Source organism: Arvicanthis niloticus, chromosome 4, assembly GCF_011762505.2.
Source record: "Arvicanthis niloticus isolate mArvNil1 chromosome 4, mArvNil1.pat.X, whole genome shotgun sequence".
NCBI lineage: Eukaryota > Metazoa > Chordata > Mammalia > Rodentia > Muridae > Arvicanthis > Arvicanthis niloticus.
This window is the reverse complement of record NC_047661.1, coordinates 116,732,576-116,745,463: the sequence shown is the minus strand read 5'-3', so window position 1 is coordinate 116,745,463 and position 12,888 is coordinate 116,732,576.

Sequence of the window (12,888 nt, the reverse complement as noted above, 5' to 3'; positions counted from 1 at the left end):
GTGAGATTGATCACTTAGCAAACATGCTTACAACCAAGCCTGCTGGCCTAAATTTGACCCCTGAGGCAGATGAGGTAGAAGGAGGGAATTGATTCTTACAACTTTTCCTTTGGATTCAATAAGTTTACTGTGACATGGCTCTTACTACACATACATATACATGGATGAATGAATGAATAAATAAGTAAATATTTGCAAACATTAAAATAATAAAGTCCATAAATAGAAGTGCTCATCCTATACTATTTATTCTGTTGTTAAGAAGCTAAAGCTTTGACAGGCCAGGTTTAGAGAGGAGTATGCAGTAGGCAAGTAATCAATCAGCAGACTTTTCTCTAAGGAAGTAAACCTTAATTTTCCAGTGCTGGGAAAAAAAGTGGGAAAACACAAACACACAGACAAGTACATACACACACACACAAACACACACATATACACATACACAAACACACATGCACACATCCACACACACAAACACTCATACACACATTTATATATCCATACATACACACACACAAACACATATACACACATACAAACACATACATACACATATACATACACACACAAACACATATATACACAAACATACACACACACATGAATGCATACATACACACATACAACCACACATGCACACACATACAAATGAATACCTACACACACACACACACAAACACATACACACAAACACATACACACAAACACACACATACAAATGCAAACATACACATATACATACACACAAACATACACACATAAGTACATACATACACACATTCAAATATATATATACACACATATATAGACACAAACACACACACAACCACACACACACAACTGGTGAATGAAGCAAAATTCCACAAGCTGCAAAATCTTTATTTCTTCTTCTACAGCTTATGTATTCCAGAAAAATCTTTCAAGCAATGTAAAAATTATGATGTGGTTACATTTAATTTTTCTTTAAGTGAATAATTGCAATGAGTAAGAAAAAAATTCATCATGTTCTCTAATGCCTTTACATGATTAAACATTTTATGTAACACAGGTAAAAAATATTATTCCCAAGAACCCACATACAATAGTATCTAAGCAACTTGTTATAAATTAACAAAGTGCATTCAAGCAAGATTTTTTAAGCCAGTTTTTCTTAATGGCAAGCTGCAATTTGAGGTTACAAAGAAGAGATGAGTCATTTTTTTATTTATCTTTGAAAGTAATTTTACAAAAATTGTCTTAAGAGAACCACAAATCTAAACTTTATTTGAATTAATCTAAACATCTTATAAAAAGCAATCTTAATCTTTTACCTTAAATCTTCAGAGTGCACAAATACTCCCCAACTAATTTTTATTAAATTATATCAGGAAGCTAAGGGGGAAAATGGTCACAAGAAATTAATCATCATCTTGATCACCAGCTAAGACTTAGCAAGAAAGGCATGTCAGCTAGTACTAGTTGGGTGGCCATTGTTCTTTTTCAGACTTCAAAAAATCCATCACTAAATGAAGTAGGCCTTTCTTAACATTAAAATTTCCCCCAGGTTTCTCTACATGGAAACCACTAGCAAAAATATTTTAAACTAACCGTATTAACAATATTCATCTCTAAAGCCTTTCTAAAGGTGGTGGTTGAATCATTAATCTGTTCCAGCAGCAATATTTGTAAAACATCAATCATTAATATTGTAAGTGCCAGTGACACTACCGAGTGAGGGACTGGAAACCATTTAGAGTTTTCACACATTTTCACCCATTATGAAAGATGTGATGACAATGAGGGTAAGAAGCAGAAAGAAACTCATCAACAGCAGAAAGTCCTCAGGACACATAGTCCTCGGGACTCAGCCCATCTGTGGCACACCATCATGATTGTGCTAACCAGTGCGTTGCATTCAACGAGCTCTAAACTATTTTTGCTGTTCTTCACAGATCCTAGCATCAGAATGTAAAGTAATAAAACAAAAAAAGGTTCACATTCAACCTCAATGAAACGCTGGGATCCCTAAGTTTGAAAACGTAAGTGTAATTTTTGCAATACAAGTTTCCAAGACAGGTATGAAGAGAGAATCTATACTAATTTGAACAGGTAATGGTGGAGGTAAGATAACCATAGATAACTCCCCCCGCCTTTTTTTTTCTCAATGAAATTGCATACACAATGAAATGATTACAAGCTGCTCTGGTAGACACTGAACTATGCCATGCTTCTTCAATTTGAAACTTGTCCTGGTTCTGGATAGGTGTGTCATTCCTCAGAATCTCTCACATTGTGGAGACCATTCCAGACAAGGCCATTTTCAGAGATACTAGCTGCAAGCCTCAGCATTGTACAGTACACAGATTTATGGTCAGATTTTCTTCTGTGGTTTTTAAGTGTGTTGTTTTAGATTAACCATGATGTCTGTGAACTTCGAGTAAAGCAGATTGCCTTCCTCAACATGGTGGTGGGCCTCCTCCACTCATGTGAAAAGCAGAATAAAATAAGAAGACTGTTTTCCTTTAAGTAAAACAGAATTTTCTAGAAGACCTCCTTCACCTGAAAATATAAACGAATCTTTCTGAGGTCTCCAGTCTGAAAATCCACCCTGAAGACTTTTGGACTCGCTGGGTTCTGTGGCTGTTTGGTTTGGTTTTTCATAATAAATTTTCTTTATGCAAACACATTTCCTGCTGTTTCTGCTTTTTTAGACAATTCTAATACATACTCTACAAAGTATTCCCCATCCTCCGCCTCCATGAAACAAGGGTAAAAGCACTATCCAGACTGACTAACTAGGAATCCCTGTCATCCAGTGCTTGCTCCTGGCCTCCCATGAGTTGGGCTAAGATTGCACTTGGCTTGTACTGGTTTTCCACTACTTTCTGTACTCATTCCAAATTTTTTTTTTTTTTTTTTTTTGGCTTTACACTTATATTGAATCGTGCAGAATGTTTAGTATCTCAAACTTACTTGGCAATATTCTTAGAATGAAGTGAATCTTATAGGAGTAGATAAAGAAACAGGTAATGAAATCAGATCATTTGTTTAGCTATTGGTTAATATAGAATGGTTGATGGCAACTATAGCACGCATTATATTTGACATTTCATGATGATCCGATTTGATTTGATTTATTTATTTATTTATTTACACTCCAGATTTTATTCCTGCCCCCATCTACCTTCCATGTATTCCATATCCCATACCTCTTACCCTGTCTCCATGAGGCTGTTCCCACCCCCTAACCCCCACCCCACCTGACCTCTAAACTCCCTGGGGCCTCTAGTCTCCTGAGGGTTAGGTGCATCATCTTTTATTGAACACACATTTGGCATTCTTCTGCTGTATATGTGTTGGGGGCCTCATGTCAGCTGGTATATATTGCCTTTTTGGTGGTCCAGTGTTTGAGAAATCTCGGGGATCCAGATTAATTGAGAGTGCTGATCCTCCTACAGTGTCACCTTCCTCCTCAGCTTCTTTCAGCCTTTCCCTGATTTAACCACAGGGGTCAGCAGTTTCTGTCCATTGGTTGGGTGCAAGTATCTGCATCTGACTCTTTCAGATGCTTGTTGGGTCTTTTGGAGGGCAGTCATGATAGGTCCCTTTTTGTGAGTGCTCCATAGCCTCAGTAATAGTGTCAGGCCTTGGGACCTCCCCAAGCTGGATCTCACTTTGAGCCTGTCGCTGGACTTTCTTTTCCTTAAGATCCTCTTCATTTGCATCCCTGTAGTTTTTCCAAACAGGAACCATTATGAGTCAGAGTTTTGACTGTGGGATGGCAACCTCCTCCCTCATTTAATGCCCTGTCTTCCTACCAGCGGTGGGCTCTATAAGGTTCCTCTCCCTACTGTTGGGCATTTCATCCAAGGTCCTTCTCTTTGAATCCTGAGAGTCTCTCACCTCCCAGGTCTCTCAAGCCAGATATCCCACAACTGAAGAATGGATACAGAAAATGTGGTTAATTAACACAATGGAATACTACTCAGCTATTAAGAATGAGGATATCCTGAGTTTTGCAGGCAAATGGATGGAACTAGAAAATGTCATCCTAAGTGAAGTAACTCAGACCAAAAAGACATTCATGGTATATACTCACTCATAAGTGGATATTAGCAAAAAAAAAAAAAAAAAAAAAAAAAAAAAAAAAAAAAGAAAGAAGGAAAAAAGAAAAGAAAAAAGTAGAGAATACTCAAGATATAGTCCACAGAACTCAGAAAGGTCAACAAGCTGATGGGTCCAAGTGAGGACACCTCAGTCCCACTGGCATGGGAGAAGAAAGGGATCACAAGTGAGGAGTGAGGGAGGAGGGACCTGGGAAGGAAAGTGGATAGGGATGGGGGTGGAGAGGGAAACCTGATCTGGTATTGGGATAGGGAAAAGGACTCAAGCAGTGAGGGCAGCCAATTTTAAATCCAGTTACATGTGGAGAGTTAGGCAGACTATACTATCTGTAAAGTAACTGAGCCTATAAACTTGTAGTATCAACTGTTTATGAAGGCAGTTTAAATGAAGATATCAAAAGCTATTGCTTAGCAACGTTGATTACCAGACTTTAAAAAAAAACCAAACTTACATAAAGTGACAAACAATTGCAAACTAAGTGTGAAAATTGAAGTGTCTCTGGTAATATCTAGGAAATTCTCCAGCTGGTAGGCCATGGAAGCCAAAGATTTCTTTTTCCAAGGAAGAAAAATCTGATATTCTAAATAAAGGACTGCTTTGAAAACCAAAACCATTAGACACAGTAGAATGAAACACAGTATATGCTATGAAGATTTTCTAAGTGTCTCTGAATAATCTAACACTGTAGTAACTCCTGAAAAACCATCTGAAATAAAGCCTCTAAAGATTCCTCTGAGGTAAAGCTATGTCATTTCATTTCTCCTCAGCCATAGCTCTCCTTCCTCCTTATCAACAAAGACATACTTAAGGAAATATTTCAGTATAATCCATGTGAGTACATCCTGTGAAAGGAACTGGGCTCAAACAGTCTTGACATTACACATCAGGGCCTAGTGGTGTCAGAAGCTAAGGATGGTGTTGACTTAAACCCTAGAACACAAAATACATGATTCCCAGACAGTTTAAAATTATGAAGCAAAAGAGAATCTATATTGAACCAGAGAATACAACAGAAGATAATGGGAGAATCAATATCAGACCTGCTTTCCTCACCCCACAGGCAAGACCACACAATGACTATTATGTTCAGTGTACACAAACTACACAGTGCTTATCAAGGTCATAGGACTAAGCTGATAAGTGCATCTTCAGTATCACTAAGAAATTCATTGATAGTTTTGGTTACTAAGCCAAGCACAATAATTAGAAAGGACATAAAGATGAGATTTCACTTCTCTATCATAAACCTTGGCTTCACAAACACTGGACAAAAAGGAAATCTGAACTACATGGTTTTTTAACAGCAGGGAGTCCTTAGGAGGCTTAATAGAACATGGTATACCTAGAGTAAAAAAGAATTAGTGTGAAAAATAAAAGCAGTGCTCATGGTGCATGAGCAATGAGTATAAATGGCCAAAATATGAAAGGTGATTGTTTCAACATGGACATTAAGTATTGTAATGGTCACAGTTTCTATACCTAAGACAGTATTTATATGTGGATTTCACTGACTATGAAGGTAACTCGTTGGTTCAAAGAAATAAAACTTGTGTCACATGGAAAATTACATGGTTGTGCACAAACATATATAATGAATATATATTCCAGACTCTTATCTGTACTTGCTAATATCCGAGTAAGGGGAAAGTGGTGATCACAGCTTCAAATCCAAAGTGGCTCTGATTTCTGGGGTGACATGAGCAAATGTCTGTCATCCCATAGAGAGACCAAATGGAAGATTGAAGCAAGGATATCACCACAGTTCAAAATTCATGAACTAATAAATTTTACAGAGGTTACTTATAAGAACGTGTTTGAGGGGGTCATGTAAAAAAGCAGAAATGAGTCAGGGATGAGCACATCACCAAGGCTCCCCCAGCATGGGTGACAGTTCACAGAGCTGGGAACCTAGAGGGTCCAGCACAACCTAGAATCAGTATAAAGGTTGAGAGTGTCTACTTCAGGCAGTTAAAATCTGTGCCTCTTCCAGACAACTCTGGCAACCTCTGTATCCTTTAGACTGTCCAGCTGCTCTTCTAAAGCATCTCTGTTCGTCCTAGAGTCCTAGAGTGTCTTTCATCAACACTTACTGTGTTTATAGGTTTGGATAGAGAAGGAGTAAAATGATAAATTCAGTTCTCATGACTTCTTGGTGCTAATAAGTTATTTCCTGAGCTTAAAGAGTTTCTCTGGGGCATAGAAGGGCTTTCTCCCCTTAGAACAACCTCATGTTTTTACCTCCTATCTTGGATCTTATCTTAATCAATTTCTTTTTTAGAATATTGGGTCTTTATTTCATTTCGTTGCCATCTATTAGTTTACAAAATAATGTGTTTCATTATGGCACTTCATACATAAAGATAATGTGTTTTGATGTTTAGTCTCCTTATTGTCCTATTTTGCTCTCCCTGCCCCTGTCGTCCCTTCCCTTTCTCTAAGCATCCCCATCTGCCTTCATGTATTTATCAATATTGACTTCTCTCATTATTATTGTTAATATGCATACATACTTATAAATAGATAAATACAACCAGATGAGTGTGTTCACTGCTCATAGCTACATGATTTTAGGGCAGACCACTTTAATTAGCTAGCCTGTTAGAGGGCTTATTGCTGGAAAAGACTGATTCTTCCTCTCTCACTAGTACCTATAGAGTCCTTCACCAACGGTTGGGCCTCCCCTATCCAAATTAGCATGGTGACAGGTGTTACATGTTTGGGCAGCCATACTATCTACTGGCTAGCATCCTTACATATTGCACACAAGAGTGCACACACAGGTACCTATAATATAAAGTAATTCTAACCCAGATTGTGGAGAACAAAATAAGGCATTGAAAATGTCACATTAAACACAGACATTCCAGATATGTGCAATTTTGGAATCCAACTGTAAAACAGAAAATAGATATTGAAATGCATGCTCTTTTCTCAAGTTATCAGCCTACAACTTCAAAAAGTCAAATCATGAAATGTGTAAAAATTTTAGTAGCAAATGGTGATTTTAACATGTAGTACATAATATACAGGAAAAGTTCTGGTATGAAAAAGTCTTTTTTCCCTTAGAAGCATAAACTATTTAGCCATAATCTAAATTTCCACATTAAGCATGTCCCATAATAATATATATCTGAGAAAGATACATTTAATACATAGTAAATTATATTTGATATAAAGTAATACAATACTCTTAACAGAAATGCATATGAAACACAAATGATAAATACCAGGCAATTTTATTATGCTCTGCACAATTTAAATGGCATCTGTCTTTAAGGCTTCAAGTGTTTAATCCCATGTTCTCCTACATCATCGTCATCATCATCAACATCACCATCGCCATCATCATGTTTGTATTATTTTAAGAAAAGTCTTTTTTCAAAAATATTTTATCTAGAAAACCTATACGATCATTCAAACCAACTGTAAGACAATAATGCACAAGAACAAGTAGAATTTGGGGAACCAGTGCTTGATTATTGTTAAATAAGAATTCTTACATACCTATGAGAAAAAACAATTGCCCCGAGAGTAAACTTGCCTGCATACCATCAAAATTCTCATTTGTTTCATGAAAATAGAAGGCAACTAATTGAGTAAAACTGAAACTACCCCTTCTCTATTTTCACTAGAATAAGTTAGAGTTTATATTCCTTAGGTCCCTGCAAGCTCCTCCTGGCCTTATCTTTCCGCCTTATCCTTGTGATCCCCATCAATAGATTTCAGATGAGACAAAATAGCACAGTGAAAACAGCATGCAAAGACTACCAGAGAAGTCACACAGCTTCAAAGAAGGAGGGCAATCAATGCCAAACAGAGTATTGACCAACTTACAATAAAGGCGGATTTTAAAAAGATCTTCATGAACTCTGTAGGACAGACTATTTTTTTAAGAGGTATCTTCTCTAGGTGATTAACAGGTCTATTTGGATCAACTATTATACAATGTGGCATTCATGTGTAACTTTTTTTTAAGTAGTTACCAATCTTATAAGTTTTGGGGCTATATTACAGGAAATCCAAAATATTGTTTTTGAAAGTGAGAGATATAACTCACATCCTGTTCCTATGAACAGTCTTGGTTTTACAATCTGTTGATTGTGAAAGAGTGCTCCAGCATTAAAGTACCAGAGGGACTTACACAAAGGCTGCAAAGTCGACATATGAGAGAGTATCATACTATATAATGAAATTGTTGCATTCTGACTAAAGTTGATTTAATCACTGTTCTCAAAATGATAACAGAAATATCATATAGCATTTCTAAGACAATAGTCCTGGAATTGAGGAAAAACTAGCCACGTGTTCTCTTTTCAAATATTGCTGTAGTGTGAGTGAGTCCTTGTAAATCTTGTGTGTTGGAATATTGATCTCCAAATTCATTTTGATTTGATTTGATTTGATTTGATTTGATTTGATTTGAAATAAACATACTGGTAGTATCTTGGTGTGGTAGTCTAAGTGAAAGTGGCCCAGATGGACTCATAGGGAGTGGCATTATTAGAGATTTGGCCTTAATGGAATAGGTATGGTTTTCTGGGAGGAAGTGTTTCACAAAAGGTGGGTTTTGAGGTTTCAGAAGCTCAAACCAGGCCCATTGTCACTCTATCTTCCTACATTCTTTGGCTTCAGATATTGAAATTCCATTTACTTCTTTAGCACTATGTCTGTCTGAGTTATGCCATGCTTTCTGCCACGATGACAATGGACTAAATCTCTGAACTGTATGTCAGCCCTAATTAATGCTTTCCTTTATAAATGTTGCTGCGATCATAGCATCTATTCACAGCAATAAAACTTTAACCAAGGCACACGGATTTCATTGTGAACTGGTGTCTTTATAAGAATAAGAAAAGATAGCTGAGCTCACACATTCCTTGTGAGCTTCCTCTGGCTTATGATAAAATCAGAAGCCATCACTAGAAGGTGAAAGTTTCAAATGGGTCTCCCCACCTCTAGCACTGTAATAAATGTTTCTTTTCTTGGGAAATTACCAAATTATCTTCCAGTCGTGTAAAAAAATACAATTAATACATTTTGTCATCTAGGATTAGAAAACAACATTTAAATATCTAGGCAGGTACTGTAAAATGAATACATACTTAAGAAACACGTATGTATTGGAAACAACTATATTATTTTTAATCAAATACTTCTTAACCCAGTAATTGTGGTGGCACAGGATGTATGGTCTTTGAAACAGGAAAAGCTGTCTGTCTGGAATGCCCCATATTTGAGATGTTGCTTCCAAAGTGTTTTTCTTGTGTATGCTATAATACTTATTTCTTTTTAAATATTTTTTTAATTTTTATCGGATATTATATTTACATTTCAGATTTTATCCTCTTACCCCATTGCCCCCACTACTCAGGAACCCCTATCCCATCCCCCTCTTCCTGCCTCCCTGAGGGTGTGCCCCCACTTACCCCCCCACTCCCACCTCCCCACCCTCGAATTTCTTAATCTAGGCCTCAACTCATGTGTTTTGCTCATATTGTTATAAAAATGGTCTTGATTTTATTGTCATGTAAAAGAAAACAACTGCTCTAAACATATGGTAAACCTCATCTGAAGGAAATAAGAAAGTCTTGCAGGACAGATTTAGTTAGCTTTCCAAATATTTCCCATCAGCTATGAATACTGCTATAAGGTCAGGTCTTCATTCTTTCCATGATTTAATTATGGTGGCTAAATTATCAAGATATCAATTATTTGAAAAAAAATAATTTTTCTACCTAGTTTTTTTCAGGTCATATAGTATTAATGGAGACAATGGACACTTAAGTCTTTTTTTTTTCTGAATATATTCCATATCATCAACTGACTTATATTGATAGTGAGGGAAAACCTAAAAATTCAGGGAAAATGTCTTACTTGTGTTCTAGTTTAATACAAAATGGCAACCAGAACTTTGACTAAAGAAAGACACAATGGAATGGTAATATATTGGGGGTGGCCCAATTATTCCAGATTTTTTATGAACTGTAGGCTTTTCACTCTTTTCCACCAATTATCAGACACAACACTTTACACTAGGGTACATCAAGGAGAAAAGGAGAGAATGATCTTCCCAGAATGTCTGCCTTGCTTTGTAGAAAAAAAGCTCCACGTTTCTAGACCTATTTAAGAGGATGATTTTAACTTCTCTCATTTGTTTTGAAGAAGAGAAAAGTAGTTAAAAGGGGGTAGGGACAAATTTACTGTCCTCTGATGATTTCTAGTGACCTTCAGTGAAAAGTACTTTGTACTCTAAATGGCATTATTTACAATTTAGTTGTTCTGAGACCCAGAATGTATCCTGGAGTTTAAAAGCCTTGACCAAAAAACATTCCACTAACATTCAATCGCAATTCACTTAACATAAGGAGTGAAGATGACTCTTCACTCCTTGGTGAGATAAAAGAACCTTTCTACCATCCACATAGGTATGCGATTGAATGAACTATTGGCCGACTGAGTTTTATTTTTGAAAAGATAAAACACCAATAGAGAACGGATTAGCAACAGCGGAATTTTAGCTTGGTGGTTCAGCTGAGAAAAAAAAACATCTCTTTACAGCAAGTAAGTGTTGGTGGTGGAGTAAGGATTAGTAATAACAACCAAAGCAAAACAAACAATGTGACTGAAAGCACAGCGATTTTCACCATGGGGCTTAGCCAACTGCATCATTTTGAATTCCCCAATTATGCTTGCTCACTGCACTTAGGTGAAGAAAAGCACAAAAGCAATTCTGTGTTCTTTATTGCTTTAAATGACCCAGCTCAAAGCAAGGTGGCCGACCACTGTGTTCTATGTCACTACACTCTGACCCTTTACAGCCCATTGTGAATAATTTCTAACCCTGGACTTTCAGCACATATGTTCACTTGTCCAAATCATTTGTTCAGTTCAAATAAAAATATAGCATTTATAAGAGTGGTAAGTAGGTTGTATAAGACTGGCACAAGTATACACATAAATTCATTTTTTTAAATTCATTTTTTAAAAAAGGAATAATTACCTGTAAATATTGAAATAATATAATGTAGCTAATGTTTAATTTACCAATATTATTGACAAAGATGGAAGGATTTCCATTTAAATTGAATTGGTTTGTGTTTAACTATGAGAAACAAATTAAGCTAGGATAAGTACATAATTAAATACTACAAATAGATAATAGAATGTCTATACACTCATAACAGTATTCAAACAGTATTCTCATTGTTGTAATGTATCAATGTAATGTAATATAATGTGTCAATGAATGTAGTATTAATGACAATAACTACTCGAACTTTTTAATAGCAAAATTTGTCTGAATATAATGCATATTTGATTTACATAAAACCAGTACCTAGAGTACTAGTTAGACATTTCATTATCTCACTGTGGGGAAATTCCAAGTTTTCAATGTACTTCCAGTGAAATGGACCATTGATCTAATAGCTATTGAGACTATATACTGCAAAATGAATAATCTCTGTTAGTAACATGACCAAGAACTCAATATGTGGGTTATGTTTATTAATTCAGTTATAAATGAATGATTATATAAATTATTTAGTGAGTAATAATCATGTTATAAGAACCCATTATTCACATATGAAACTATTTCAAATTGCAAAATTCTTACCTTAGAGAAGTCATCATTAGTAACAGGTAATTTGTTTAAATTATGTAAGTACATACACAATTAATATAATAATTTGTTGTTGTTCAAGTCATTGTCATAACTTTTTCTTTTGCTCTCTCTCACTCTGTGTGTGTGTGTGTGTGTGTGTGTATGTTTGTGTGTGCACGTGGCTTTCCTAGGAAAGTCAGTTCAACTTGAGGAGTTGACTGTCTCCTTTGACTATGGATGTTCTGTGGTGTAAACTCAGCTCTTCATGATTGACAGCATCATTACCTGCTGAGCCATTTTTATATCCCAGAAATCAAGTTCCAATGATCAAAGTTATCAAATGAATGTTAACATATAGGTAGAATATTATTATAATTTGCATTATTTTAAGTGTCTGTTTTGTATTTTGAGTTAATCTGTAAGTAGTAATTAACTAAATTATGTTCATTACGCAGGCAGTTTTCATTATACTTATTAAGCCACTGAGTTTACAAAGTGAGTAAAACTGTATGCCAACAAAGATTTTATTTCATTACTCACTTTACCAAAGAAAAGGCTAAGCTTTAGAAATGCAGAGACTTTAAGTATTTCAAATATTTCTACTTTCTTATGTTCGTTACCTTTCTCTATGTCATCTCTATTTTCTAGAGATCCCTTTCTCTTTGTACATTTCTTGCATGTACCTGTTTTCTTGACCTCATGAACATTACTAGAGCAATTATAATTGCTCATCCTAACATCCAGTATAAGTTAAAGTTATATGTGGATCATTCTGTTATTTTCTCTGTTTGAAAATAGGTCAAAGAGTTACATACAATGGTAAGCTATATTTGAAACCCTGGAGACTCTCAAGTTTATTATTTTTGTTTCAGTATCTCTAACTTTGTGGTTGTTATTGCTTTCTTAGCCATTAAATTTTGTTCCTCTAAACTTATTTTTTGCTGTTCCTACATCCACATTTTGATCAGGGCTAACACAATATATAATCAACGTCTGCATTCATTGTGTGCTTCCGTCGTCAATTTTCAGCAACTATGTATCCCTCAAACTATTTTCTGACTTGATAGAGGAAAATACTGTAGGTTTAGAATCAGCAATTTCAGTCAAACAATGTTTAATGTCTTAAAGTTTCTGATGAGCCACCACATAATAATGTGGATAATCATGTTATTTGTTTTAGT